The following is a 15506-nucleotide window of genomic DNA, read 5'->3' on the forward strand; positions in this document are numbered from 1 at the left end:
TCACTAAAAATAACTGAATCAATAATAAGTGTGAGAAGGTATAGTCTGTTGCTCTCTATGTATATTATTGAATAGAATGTTTAAAACCGGTAATCACCACTAGGAAATAACGTTTAAGTATATATGTGAACATACACACGGAAGTTGACATTCAGTTAACTGATCGATGCTGTTCTTACTGCACCTTATCAAGGTATGTTTTTGTCTGGAACATTAATGCAAACTCTATTTACTTTTAAATCGGAGAAATTAGTTTTCCCTCTTTTCTTATTTTCTGTCAAAAGCAATTGAGATTCTGGCAATAGAGGGTGATACCAAATGACATAAATGCACTATCAACATAGAACATTACATATTATGCATGGAAAGAATATCGCTATCACAAAGTGATCATACTAATTAATTTTCCCTGTGAATATAACATCTCTAAATATTTACAAAAAAGGTGGTAGATTTCTAATGTAAGGTCTTAGTCACTTTGCGTTTATTCTTTAAATGGATATATGCTAGCAAAATCAATACATGAAAGTAAAACATTGCCATCTTTTGGTTATTCTTATTTTCCGATTTGATTCGATCAGCAGTTTTTATATAAACCTAATAACAAACACTACCTTGTCAAAATATAAAATGACAAACTTTTTGTGTTGGTGTTTGTTTCCATGTAGAGTCAAAAACTTAACATGCCCAACAAGGCACAACATAAGCAGGGCTCAGTAATAAGCAAATGTATACAATGAAATTCTTATATATCACACACACACACACACACACACACACACACACACACACACACACACACACACACACACACACACACACACACACACACACACACATATATATATATGAAATGTACTTACACAACAATCATATGACCTTGTCGTCTTCTGAGAAAGTGGAGATCGTATGGTGTCTTACACGGAATTGTGAGAACATTTACCGAGTCATTAAGTCCATCGGCTCAAGTCTGTACTTTGACTAGTTAAGGAATATGTACTTTATTTCTCAGGCACTCTATTTTCTTTTTTTAAATTGTAACCATTTATGTTTGAGTGGATTCACAAGAATGAAAAGTTATTCGGGTAATGTAAGTTATAGATTTTTTGCTTTGTTTTTTGGAAACATCTCGGTGCAGTATGGTAGTATGGGTTTTCAGCCATACTTTTTTTCATGAAAATAGATAAAAATATTTTGTTGCTCTCGGCCAAGAAGCGTTGTTACAATGTCTTAAATAACATACATACAAATGGTCAAAGTGAAGTATCCATATTTGAATGACACAGTTCAAGTGTGTTATCTTATTACGAACCATATGGTACACCCACTCTGCCATAACGACCGACTAAATAAAAGTGTCCCAGCTTCCTGGATCGCAGATGCAAGATAACGGTGTCAGGAGTCTGGCGTCGATGTGGAATAGTGAATCGGCAATACATGTTTGTTAATAAAATGTGATATATAACCATCACAACTGATTTCCGTTGGACGTGCATCAATGCCAAAGTTAGTTAATTGCAAAATGAAGGAGTGATTCAGATTAAAGTCCGAAGGTAGGCTGGGATATTTTCATATACATCTTTATCATTCCAATATTTTTTCTAGTTTGTTTGTGATCCCTTAATATTTCCAGTATCAAACTGATGAATACATACATTAAGTATCTATCGTTGAGTTTTAAATAATTTTAATTTTCAAAAAAAATTGTACGCTGTATCAGGTGTCACAAATTCCAAATAATAGTTATATATAAATACTTACTATTACTAATTTTGGTGCTTAAGACAAAAAAGATATAATGACTGCTCTGAGTACATGTTGGCTAAATTAGCTCGCCTAGACACGAGGGGACATTGTACAATGTTTACTTACCGAAATATGCGTTATTTAGATTCCAATTCAAGCTGTCTTTCCTTTAACAAACATTAAGTAAACGTTCTATTTACATGGAATATTATGAAATTGATAATGATTAATAGAGTTAAATCACAATCAATATAGCAAACATACACTATTTATCAATTAAATATGACCTTTTAAACATTCTGTTTGCGTTTTGCTATATGCTTTCACGCAAATATACTAGCAACCGGAGTTCTGGAAAGCTAGTCTTCGGGATTGTACTACATATTGCAAATGGCGTAGTAGTAGAGATATGGTGATAGTGAGCACAATTTCACTAAATTACGTATAAAAAAGATTTCGCAAACACAAACGTAGGCTAAACACAGCAAACAGGTGATGATGTTATATGACCACACGGAGACATTGTACAAGGTGTACTTGCCAGATTATACGTTATTTAGTCCCAATTTAAAACGTCTGTTCATTCATTAGTCGCCATTTTGTTTGAAGCACTATTTAATGGCTAGTAGTTGATGTATATTGTATAGCAAACACTCGATAACTTCATGGTCCTGTAGTTATATAGTTTTAAATAAGGAACCTTGTCGACTACTTTTACCTTGATATCAGTACTTAAAGGTATGTTTTAAACAGGTAACTTTAGCTCAGTAGAGCTGGGTTTATTGGCTAACTGCTAAAGTACTGTTGAGCAAGTAGTCGATAAAATTCACAGCGCCGTACGTGTTTGGTTCTTGAACTTGTCAACAATGTGACCAAAAGCAGGTAATGACATCTGAATGGTTTTTCCAACCGATATCAGCGGAATTCGTGTTTAGCAATTTTTACATCGAAGATATTGCATCCGTATCCGAACGTTACTTTCAGAAATCATTCTAGTGGTTATTATGCAATTTACAGCACAGATTTCATAGATGATATAAATCAGTGCATATTGTCTTTAATTACAATAATATTGATGATAACAACAATCTTTTTTTCAACCGACAATTCGTACAATTTAATCTCTAAAAAAGAAACAAATCTATTGACACATGTACGGCAATAACCTTTTAAATGGTTACTACGTACTTCAGACTTCATAAGGAATAAAAATCCCCTCTTTACAAGAGAACTGATACAGACAGGTTCTGTGCATATGATTCTCACAATCTATTTCGTATCTTCAACCCTTTCGAAGAGCAACGGTTTCCTTGGATTATTTTGGGAAATTGGGCAGTATGTACCGGTATACAGGTAAACATTTGTTGTCAAAGGCACCACTACTTGCCACTATCTGAGTTGTGAAAATATATACGATAAGACTAATTAATGCAGGTCCAATATCATTTCGAAGACTATCGAATTAAAAATAACTTTTATAATCACCGAGCAATTTTAATGTTCATGTGATCGCTATTTAGTAAAAACTTTACGACTTTTCAATTTAATTTTCAATTTGTAAAATTAACCAACCATGTTTACAAACCGCACAAAATGTACAATCCTACCGTATACTGTATCGTGTATGTATGCGCATGATGTATGCACGATATGCGTTTTTGGTGCGTTGTGCGTTACCACATCTGCGTTGACATGTCACAGTTGATTCCATATTCAAGGATCTGTTACCATTATCACGATTTTCGTGTACAAAGTCGTCAATTGACTGACTCGTAACACAAAATACAGGTTGATGAAATCTATGGGGAATTTTTCTGATCGCCATAGTGATATTGGAAATATGCTATTTCTTTGTGTGACATGAAGATGGACGTTTGATGCTCATAAGTTTGCCTGCTGGTTTCGTTGTTGTATATAATGTTTTCATTTGAAACTTTCTTGGATTGGCCTAGGTTCTTCGTTTAAATCTTTCTCTTCTTAATGTTTTGCCCTAGTTTTTGGAAGTTGAGTTTGAATTATGATTATGTTGCCATGTTGATATATTCTTTATGTTGAAACAGGAGAGTTGACAGTAATATATACACGATATAATTTCTTCATTGTTTTTCAGGGTTCATCAGGTACAGAGACGTGAATCGCCGAAACGTGTATGATGGCAGATATTGAGGTATTTTATGATAAGGCATGAGTTCAGACTTATCGTGCTTGATATGTTCAAACGTTTTATTGTTTTCCAGATGATGATTTCAACTTAAGACCATACATTAATGGAAAACAGGACATCTAGTCTTGTTTTAAAAATAATTTAAACCCATTTTTATTTTATAGAAAGACAATTAAAGAAATCGATGACTGCTTATCAGCAATAATTTGTACAACGGATTTATTTTAATTGATGGTGAAATTGTGAACCAGATCGCATATCATTGCGAGGGAGGATTGTCTCAAATACTGCACAGGGTGGTGTCCTCGAATTTTACGGATGAGATCACACAACTGACAAACAAACTCGTAATACGTTTTTACTAAAGATGTAGGTTGATGGAGGAAGTTTTTCGGTCGTCATGATAATTTCACTGAGAATCATTCTTTATCTTTGTGCGATATAAAGCTGGTAGTCGTTAGTTTGCCTGTTGGATTTGTTGTTCTAAACATTCTTCTCATTTTAGAACGTGACATTATTACTTAGATTGTCCAAGGTTAACCATGTGGATGTCGTGAGTGCAGCAGAAGACGCTTAACACATGGTCTTACTCTCCATGTACTTTTTTCAGTGGTTTTCATGTAAATTTTTCTCAAGTTCATATTTTGGCCTAGTTTTATTGAATATGGTTTTGGATTCTGTTGACATGCTGGTATTTTTTCTTCACTTCTCATGGGGTAGGAGTGGCACGCGTTAAACCACTACTCAATTATGTTGCAAATGGATAACTTCCTCAACAATGAGACCAATGTCATGGAGAATTGGTGATGGCGATGAGATAAGGTTTCACAACGACATACATTTATTAAGTATTTGAAGAAATAATCAAACCTCTTCCGTGGACAGGAATATCTCATCACTTGTTATTTTGTTTGTCAGCGCTCGGCACGCCTCCTTCTGACCAGCCAAAGTCTGTCATTCGGTTTGCGATATATACATCAAAAGAACAGAGTAATGTAACATTCTATTAACCCTATTTAGCGCTGCACCGAACAAAGGATGTGCTCTGTTTGTAACCTTGGTTATACTTATTCTAAATACACAAAACCAGACTCTGATTGAAATTGAAATCAACTGTACTTAATATTACCCAATCAGAGATATCCTAAAAATATACCCAGGACTACAAAGATGGGGATCAAATTACGCCATCATATAGCCAAACAGTTCCATTATTGTTGGACTAAATTGCTAGCTATATCCCCCATCCACAGTAACCATATATATATATTCCCATGTGCGATTCCTCCTAGGAGATATGCAATACGATGAAGCAGAACAAAGAGTATAAAACAACACTGACTCCCTGTAACTGACTCTCTGTTGTCTTATAATTTTTTTTTCAAGAAACATTCCTTTGTTTCAGGTAATTTTCAATAGTGCAATTATGTTAATAGAATGTAAACTTGAGAAATATCTATGTTTGCACTTATTCTATTCTTGGATATATTAATGAATCAGAAGATGTTGAATATGGGTCGATAAGCAATGAGGTATTGAACAAACATACAGGGAAGTTCTACTGTATATGCCTTTTTGATTTTTGAAATGTGCGTGAACTTTTATTAAAAGAATATCTGAACAGATGGATATACGATGTACAATATTGTGTTTTTTCTTTTTGTGTTTTTATTTATTTGTAACATTTTTCTCAAAACATTGCAACTTCTTTTCACTGAGTCTAATTCTTTTTTCTATTGTGATTAGATGATTGATATAAATTTTGAAGCGGACGACACCGGAAAGAGGGAAGAAATAAAGACAAATGTATATTTTCATATCCCTACACCTGGTAAGTGTAAAGCAATATAAGAACTCATGAACATTGCATGATTAGATTATCTACTTTGAACACGACTTGAGCAGAACACACTTAATACTGTATACCAATAACATGAGCTATATATTGTAAAGGAATACTTAGTCGCGGAGGCCATGCATGAACTACCGTATTCTTTGGTATTTTCTGGTTTCAATGTATCTATTTTTGCAGTTTTTATTCCATGTTTGAAAACAATGAAATACAATCCTCAACGACAACAATATTTAGAATCTTTGTATGTAACATAAAATAGATATATTAGAAAAAATAATATGTTTTCCTTCAAGGCGTTGTCGTCCCTCGCCCGCGTTTGACGTTCACGAAAATTACCTGTGTTCAATTCAAAGACACAAACGTGTGTTGGATTCGGAACAACGGCCGGTATATGTGTGTTCAGAACAACGAGTTGAGGACGAATGACAACTTGACCAGCAGATCTGATAAAAATTGTGAGTAATCTTATTGTGTTCGCTATTGCGCAAACAAGCGTTAGAACATCTTTTTTTTTATGAAAGATGAGTATGTATCGCTAACTGAAGTTGATACATATGAAAGTGAAAAATAAAAAAGTATGATAGAATAAAATGATACCATGTAAATTATTTGGTACGAGTTGAATTTTGGTGATTGTCCTTGTATGTTCGCTGCGGTAATTTATCTGGTGTTTTGACACTGTCATATATAAAAAAAATTGCTCTTTGCTTGCGATTTTCGAAAGCTAGAAAAAAAACAAAACGCTGTTTATGCAAAAGATAAACATCTTGGATATCTGGTATTTTGTTTTTGACGCTGTGGTATTTTTTGTGCGTGTTCAGATCGAGATATTTTACCATCTTTTCTGACATTTTCACATTAGAACCGGTGTGTTGACGCTGTGGGTTTTTACCTTGTTTTCTGATACGCTTTAGCGATAGATCTTCTGTTTTACAGTTACTGATTCATCGTGCTTTGTCAGACTGGTTTTCAACTTCGTGTGTTTGGTGCTGTGGTTTTGACTGTGGTTCGATCAGAAGAGTTGAACGAAATCATACATTGCTCTTTTGTAGTGCATCACACAATGCTGATGGAATACTTTATCGGTGTGTTGTGAAAATGTTATACAGGCGTATGTTCAATTCTTTAGCCTGTCGTTCAGTTATTATACGTTATTCTTAAAGTAGTTGATCTTTTACACATTAGTTCAGTTCCTGTGTACGACGTTTCACGGTCTGGAGGCTCGAACGGTTGGTAACACAATGTGTCCTGCATTATTCTTCTGCGCTTTCAAATCTGCTGCCAGTGGCACATTTATCAAGATCAGGAATAACAACGTTGGGCTAGAGGTAAGTAGAGGTGGCAGACAGGAAAGAAAGGAGTAATTAAATTTGTATAAAAGTTGACATGTTCATTATTGCCCAGACTAGAAACATATTGGGAATAATTTGAAGTCTAATATTTACGCTGTATATGAGTTAATTGTTGATATATTACTTTCTTGTCTTAAAAAACTTTTAATACCACGCTACCTATCCTCCACTGGTAAGAGAAGGGAATTGAAATAGCGGATCATTTGTAGCACATTCTACCAGTTATCGCAACAAATTGGAACACGCCATCTAATGTGTTTTTTACTCTCTTCTATTGAATATTTAGTAGTAATATGCATCAAATTAACAGTATCGGATAATGTCTAAGTGGCAATAGTGTCGAGTTTCGGAAGAAATTTGCAATATAAAAGCTGAACAAGGTATGTTTAGGTAAAGGTGTGCACAGTATTCGGAGTTTGATGTACACCAAGATGCCGAAAGCATTATTTGTGCAGAGTTGACAAGACTTATCTAGGTCTTCAGGGCATCGCGTATGTTGTAATTGTCATTTTGAAATATCCTGTGTATTACGTCATTATCAGTATGTTTTACAGTCGTCCTGGTGATCTCAGTAGGAAAATTGCATTTCCTAGAGTGATATAAAGCTGGACATATTTGATGCTCGTTAGTTCGATTGATATTTCCGTTTATTTTGTTCTCGTTTGGGAACGTGATATAATTATTTTGATTGAGCAAGATTTACATTGCAGGTGTCGACGAAGAAACAAAAGACGTTTACCCTTCCGGCATCTAGTCTCATTCTTATTTTCTTTTCGGGAGTCTCCATGTAAATCTTTCTTTTGTTCTTATTGTGTCCTGGTTTATTCTTGAAATGAATCGAAACTTGAATTAACATTCAATTGACATGCCGGTATTTCCTTTGTTGTATCTGTATCTAATTATACTTAATCATACGTGCAGAGATGTGCTTCCCTTCGTCGCGACATATGGGCGGTACGGAAGCCAGACAGTCGATTCTTCAAAGTTCATTTGGTATCAAAACATACTTTTCTCCTGAAGTCACTTGTGTACGAAGGTATGTTATGTCCCAAAATTCAATACAACAGTTTCGTCATTTCCATTTCTTTTAATTGAATATAGAACCTTTATCGAGTTTCTACAGTAGCACTCTAATCTGTGTTAAGTGAAAATATTTCACCTATTGTTAGAATGTCCGTGAGGTTCGTTACACATAGAAGTTCTTATATCACGACCAGTTACATTTATTTTTGTTTGACGTTTCGGTGATTATACCAAATAATTCTACAACATATGCAAGGTTGTATGGTATTACAATTTTTGGTTTCTTTTGGCGGAACATAGAGACACATTAAATGTGGTCTTATGTCATATGGACAAGAATTTTTGGCTGTTGTATAAAATCTTGTGTACACTATCTCATCATACTGCTCCTCGCTTTACTGTACATAGTTTATACTACGACCGAAAAGCCTTAATTACCTTCTCGTATATGGTATATATATACGCTTTTCAATGGTCATATAGATGATGAAGGTGATGGTGTAGTCATCGAAAAATCATAAATTCATTTTAGAATAATATTTATCTCACAATTGTAATTATGTAAGTAATTTGATGGCAATACATAAACATTTTACATTATTAAGTTATACGGGATGTAAACCCACTCTCCACAGTTCTAATGATGGGGCTATGAATATACAAGTTCTTTGTGCTAAATATGTGATATACGAACTTATATCAAATATGACTATTGTTTATATATAGAAGAATTTTGATTTTTCATTTATGATGTTCAAGCGATTTTGATTTGATATGACTATAAATATTCCATTAGGAGATTAATAATATCAAAATGTCATGTTGTAGATATGTATCTTAGCTGTGACATGCGTGGCCTATCGATGAAAAAGGGGACTCCGAACATGAACGATATCTCTCTTATCTCACCGGGTTTTAAGTTTGAAATATTGACATCTTCCGGCAAATCTTTGATGTAGAGATTCCAAAAAGACACTGCAGCTGTAGAACGAGGAGCATATGACATAACACCTACTCATTTGAAACGGTTTGTAATGTAAGAAAATACAAACTGAATATTGTGAAGACATTGAAACTTTGTGATTACATGGAATATACAGAATATACCTGTCACTGTCAAGGACCCTGAAATATACATATTGTGTTTCTATTACTACGGAGTCAGGATTATTAGCATTGGAAACGATAAGGTTCTTAGTTAAAATCGTTGTGTCTACTGTCTTGCAATGAGATTTTAAACGATACAACTGACACAGCTCTGTAGGGGACATTCTTAAGTAAGAGATTATTTGTTCGGGATAGGATCAGTCTTTTACGCAGATAATGAATTTTCAAACACCTTTTTCCCTCTCAAATGATAACATAATGATGTATTCTTAAAATATCCAACCATGAGCGTTTATGATTCTGCCATAGTAATCTAATGAAGTTGTTAATCTGTAGTTCAGATCATAAAAATCTATGTATATTTTCACATGCACGTTGCGTTTGATAAAGACTTTAATCTTACGTTATACATAGACTTTTTTCGTTGTACACATTTTCTTGTTTCTGTACATATAAACCAAAATGTACATGTTTTCAAAGTCAAACCAAAATTTATATATTGTGTTAAGTTTCACTATATATTCACAACATCGTTCAATTCTAAGATTTGTGTAAAAATATTTTTATACTTGAACTAACATCAATATTCGTTGTCTGTTTACCTGAAGAGAAAATCCATAAACCACAGTTAGTTGCTGGAGTTACAAAGGCAAGTACGTAAAATACTGAGATACGTTATAGACTGTAAGCCAACACAACTTCATATATAGTATTGAACTTCATAACCAGAAATCTGTTTCATACGGAGCCTTTATCGTATAAAGTGTATATATGTTTAAAACAGGTTGTCTGACAATATCAACATCCTGATTTAAATGAAATGTGTCACATAACGTCCTGTTTTCCCCTTTTCTATAATTTATGTTGATTTTTCAGGAACATGCAGTAACTGAAATAACTTTGCCCGTCGATTTGTAGAAAACGAGAGCGTTGTTGTCAATGGAACATAATGTTTATTTTCCTCATGGCTCATACCGCCTTTAGCATGTCCTAAGCGTTATAGTAATATAAGATCAAAAGACTTAGTGTACACAAAATGAATTATTTAAAAAAAATTTTCTGTTGTGTTATATCATATAGGTGAAATGCTTATTTAACACCACAAAGTTTACACCTACTTTTACTTTGAACCAACTGTCAGTTCATATGCGAGGGGAGACAACCTCTCCAGTGTTACTGCTACAATGTTTTAAACCAAATCCGTTGTGATGCTTACACCAGGGACGTGTATTATACGTCCCTACTTCCACACAGAAGTGAATACCGCATTTTACAGATTTATATAAGATAGAGTAGAACCGAACAGAATTCAATTGCATCCTCCTAGGACTTACCATTGATGCTAAGGTCCTTAATTGTAAACCTAGGAGGCAATGAAGAAAATACAGAAGCGATCGAAAGAAATGTCAGAGGAAACATCATTGAAGGACGTCGAATAATCGTTTATCTTAAACTTGATGTTTTAATAATTGATATTTTTCAGACTAGGAATATTTAAATTTTCACTGTTGTTTCAACCCTTCACTCGGTTTAAAAATTCTGTTTGGTTTTTGACGAGTAGTTGTACTTGATTAACATTGAGTCATCGTACCTTGGATTCACACATATGTTATCTAAATGTTATTTTAGAGATGAATTTATCATGGACGTGTATTGATATGTGTTGTCGTGTTTAATGGTATGTTTAAGAGACTGACTAATTCGGTCTGTCAAATATCATACGTTCCCTTTCTTACTGTGATTGTTATATCAAACGATGGAACGTAATATTCTTAGATTTGTTAGCAAATGTTATCCAACATTCAATTATTTAAGTTTTAAATATTGAAATATGTTTTATTTTCTGTAAAGTTCTGTAAAATTTCGTAACATTTCAGATCAATGTATGCTTGTGTTAAGGTTCGTAGCATTTATTTGGTTGATGAGGTGTGTGATAAGTTAATGATAACAGTTTGGATGATACTATCCAAACTATTCGGAATGATGATGATGATGATGATGATGATGATGATGATGATGATGATGATGATGATGACTGACGATGATGATGATGACAACGATGATGATGATGACTATGGTGATGATGATGATGATGATGATGATGATGATGATGATGATGATGATGATGATGATGATGATGGTTTCTCGTCTCCGCGACTCTGCCCATCGCCGGGCATAGTCCAATCGACGTGTGTCGATTCTCTGGCGACGTGAGGGGGTGCTCCCCTCATGGGTTGGAGTCTGGGGGTTGACTGGTCTGTAATTTGGAGACGACTCCCTGGTCTAAAGGTAATCTTGTGGTGATGTGTCTGGACTTCCGGCAGTGGAGGGGGTTCTTGTCCTCTTTTCCTGCCGAATCTCCAGGCTGTCCGACTATGATTATTAATTTTTGTTTATGGGAAATTGAGAAGTCCTTTCCTAATAGAATGAAAATGACATTAGGCCGAATGTTAATATGTTTATTTGGGCTCCTGGGCAGTGTTAAGCGCCTACTCTTATTATCGATAACCGCAGGAAGATTTTGTTTGTGCGAGGTTGGAGAATTCTCGCATAGGCCACCGTTTAAAGTCCCGTCCGCTGGACTATGATTAGTTGTAAGGTGGTGCTGGTGTGAGAATTACTACTTTACGTCCTATCTGCTTAACCTCCCGTCCACTCTGCAAGTAAACTGCTCTGCTTTCCAAAATGTCTATAGCTCTCTGCAATTCCATTCCGTCCCTTCAACGTACATTGTTTCACCTTACCGATCGCAATCGGAAATACATAACCCTAGAATTTATACTGAAGACCTCTAGATCATACAGCATATTGACAGAATGTAATTTACAGAAATGCATTTAAAGTTATTGTCCTCCTTACACGTAGTGTATTTTGATACGAGTATAATAGATATATTAATAAGCTGGCTATATTTATGTTAGACATATGTATATATCAAGTTGATAAATCAAGAATGGTTTTCTGATTCCTGTGTGACTTTTGAATAAATTATCAATTTTGTAATAAGATTATAAGCAATAATCTTATCAATCATAATAGAGTTCGACACAATGTAATGAAGCACATTCGAATATAAATACAAACAACATATACATATACATTACGTGTTATTGTAATCGTGTTTTACAAGAAGCAGGATAAAGAAAGGATTTATATATAGCCAAATATATGAAAACGTAGAGCTCTAGTGAGCTACGTTTACACACGCGGTGCGCGGAATATTAGCTCTAGTGAGCTTGACATAAAAACGTGGAACATTAGTTCTAGGAGCGTGACATAAAAAACGTAGAACATTAGCACTGGTAAGCTTCACGTTGAAGATGGGAATAAGCTCTAGAGAATTACACACGGAAACGTAAAACATAGACTCAATTGAACTTGAAATAAAAAGAAATAGAATATGACCTCTAGTGAGCTTGTCATAAAAACATTGAATATTAGCTCTAGTGAGTTTCACATAAAACGTGGAACATCAACTATGGTAAGCTTTACGTAGAAGATGGGAATTACACATGGAAACGTGAAACATAGGCTCAATTGAGCTTGAAATACAAACATCGAACGTGAGCTCTAGAGAGCTTGTCATAAAAAAACATTAAATATTAGCTCTAGCGAGATTCACATAAAACGTGGAACATCAACTCTGGTAAGCTTTACGTAGAAGATGGGACATACGCTCTAGGGAATAACACATAGAAACGTGAAACATAAGCTATTGTCTAGCGAGTTATACATCGGAACAAGGAATAGTAGCTCTAGAGAGCAATACAGAAACATAGAGAGCTATATATGGAAACGTGGAAGATTTGCTCTGGTGAATTACACATATATATTTCTGCTGTCTATCAACGAAGACAAAAGTTCCACACAACTGGATTTTTGCGTCATGAGGAAATTGTAAAAATTATTTTCTGATAGTTGTTACATTTTAGATGACAAATACTCGCATGAATACGGCAACAACATGTTTCATGAAATAAATATATAAAAAATCCCTCTGAACGTTTTACAGAAAATTTGTCCTTTTTTGTATTGACATATTTCGAACGGTTTTTTTAATGGACTAAATTTTGTCGCGTACCTTGAAGTTATAGATATTGAGTGAGTAGTTTCCGCGAAAAGTTTAGTCAGCTTTCTCGTTTTATATCTGTTCCAAATATGCTAGTATTTTACCGATATTTAATTTAAATTTTAGTATACATAATTATATAATTAGATATCATTTAATATATTTGTTATTACGGAAGACACTATTAAATATCTTCTATATACATATACATAGGAAATGATTTATGTGTATAGAAATGTAACTCAAGGGAAGCAACTCCTATCTACCTGAACATGTTATTGTGTAATTATAACGTTTGGAATATATAGAAAATTATATATGTATAGTAGTAGGCACTTGGCTATATAATAAAAAATATTACATTTGTAATTGTGATACAGTAGTAATGAAAATTGTCTTATCTGTATACCGTACGTGTTAGAACAATTGTGATGTGATTTTATCAGAAACAGTTCAACTGACAAGTGTAACAAACCGTGCAGAGAAAGCCGGAGGGCAATTGACGGGAAACTGTAAATATCTTTAATCAAAGCCTACTTAGATGTTTTGACACAAATACGTCCTTTTGTTATCTTTCTGGTAAACAAACATTAAGAAAAACGTTACATAGTTAATGACTGTTGTTTATCTAAATTCCAGTATAAGACTATTTAAATTACATATACGTATTATGATAGTACAAGGGCGTATAATTTTATCATACGCCAATGGTATTTTAATGTTAGTTAATTAGTAACCAAAACAAATGTATGTTTATCTAGTAAATAAATGCTAATCTTTAATTAAGCAAAATAAAAAAAAACTCGTACTTAGATAGAATCTATCCGTTCACTATATTTACAGAACAATAGACTATATCTTCAAAGTATGAATGAGTAGTTATATAACAGAAACACAACATTCTATTGTTCTCTGGTGCATGCTATACGTATCAGATTTGATACATACTGCTATCTGACATACCCCCACCTCAGATTTGCGCCCAGTTTTAGCAGTATGACAAAACGAATTTATTTTTGTACTCAATTTTGTAAATTCATCAGGCCGTGATTGTTGTTAAAATATTAAATCGGGCGCATTTTCACATTGTCGTTTCTTCTTGATATTAGACACACAATTTGTATTGAGGATGAGTGTCACCATTACCGAGTAAAAAGTGTGTGTTTAATAGAACCGGTTTTCTATAGATGCGAGAGTGTACAGTCTCGGTGTTAGACACACAGAGGCACACACGAATATAAATATACGACAGAGTACATACATACTACACTGACTATCGCCAGGTGACACTTGTCACTATAAAATGCCACTTACAGAGGAAATAGCCTAGGTTCATGAAATATTATAAGCCTTCAGATGGACACGATGGCCTGGTGTATTCGGCCAAAGGGCTGTGATTAATTTGACAATACCTTGCACAGATATGCAGATTTTGGGATTCATGTGACCTATTTTGGTTCACCTGACAGCTGTCTACGTATGTGTTCACGTCACAAAGACACACCTAAACGGGAATACTATACAAAGCTAATTAAATATAACAACAACAACAGGCGTGTACTGATTTTTGATGGATCGTCACATGGATGTCTAGTAATTACCGATAAAACGAAAATTCTACCTATGAGGACAAGATGTGGGGTTTTATGTAGATCGTTTACGTCAGCAACGTAAGTAAACAGCCAATGGAATTTTACATCCCTATTTTACCAGATTACATACGCAGTAATACACTAGCTACGTAACTACATGTATCAGTTAATTATTTAATATTAGATATAACCCATACTTCTGTTCAAATAGATAGCATTTCAAGCGATGTGCACATATAAGCCCTATATAACTGTATGTCAATATATGTATAGTGTGAAAAGGTAATTTCTCTGAGCTTTTACCTGTTTAAACATCAATCTGTACAGTGTTAAACTTTCTTTTATGTCGTGAACACGTGGGTGATTGCAGTGATTCATAGTTAGATTGAGGAAGTAGTGATAAAGTGTATTGTGTGGTTTGGATTTACCTGGTGTATAACGATAGAACACAACGAAAGGGATTTACACTTGCTAATAGTCAATTTTGAAACGCTGATCATCAATTGCGGTTTTCCCCTTACAGAGACGTCTCGGCAATTCGAGAAAGGACTTAACAGACATACATATTGATGAATATGGGAAAAATCGAATTTGAATA

Source organism: Ylistrum balloti, unplaced genomic scaffold (assembly GCF_031769215.1).
Source record: "Ylistrum balloti isolate Yb309-2 unplaced genomic scaffold, AGI_CSIRO_Ybal_v1 Utg370964, whole genome shotgun sequence".
In the NCBI taxonomy this organism is placed as follows: domain Eukaryota; kingdom Metazoa; phylum Mollusca; class Bivalvia; order Pectinida; family Pectinidae; genus Ylistrum; species Ylistrum balloti.